Source organism: Sinocyclocheilus grahami, unplaced genomic scaffold, assembly GCF_001515645.1.
Source record: "Sinocyclocheilus grahami isolate Dianchi unplaced genomic scaffold, SAMN03320097.WGS_v1.1 scaffold222.1, whole genome shotgun sequence".
In the NCBI taxonomy this organism is placed as follows: Eukaryota; Metazoa; Chordata; class Actinopteri; order Cypriniformes; family Cyprinidae; genus Sinocyclocheilus; species Sinocyclocheilus grahami.
The window spans coordinates 2,957,930-2,958,165 of record NW_015505401.1 but is presented as its reverse complement, the minus strand read 5'-3'; the positions used below and the strand labels follow the sequence as shown (position 1 = coordinate 2,958,165).

The 236-nt window shown below is 16.1% G+C and overlaps 1 protein-coding gene across 1 annotated transcript in view; it reads left to right on the top strand.

Moving 5' to 3' along the window:
• Nucleotides 1-236, top strand: part of LOC107596738 (C-Jun-amino-terminal kinase-interacting protein 3-like) — a 17,447-nt gene that overhangs the window by 10,734 nt on the left and 6,477 nt on the right. The gene's annotated exons all lie outside the window — the stretch shown is intronic.

Here is a 236-nt window from a genome sequence, read left to right as displayed (position 1 = left end):
AGCCTTTGCTTACAGATAAATGACACCGACATTCCCAGATGGTAAATGTACACAACAGTTAGATACATTACATTTATTTATATGCATTATAATATTATTATTATTATTATTATTTTATTATATTTTATTTGATCATTTTATTTATTATATTATTTTGAAAAAATAATTACAAACACATACAGTGTATATATATATATATATATATATATATATATATATATATATATATATATATA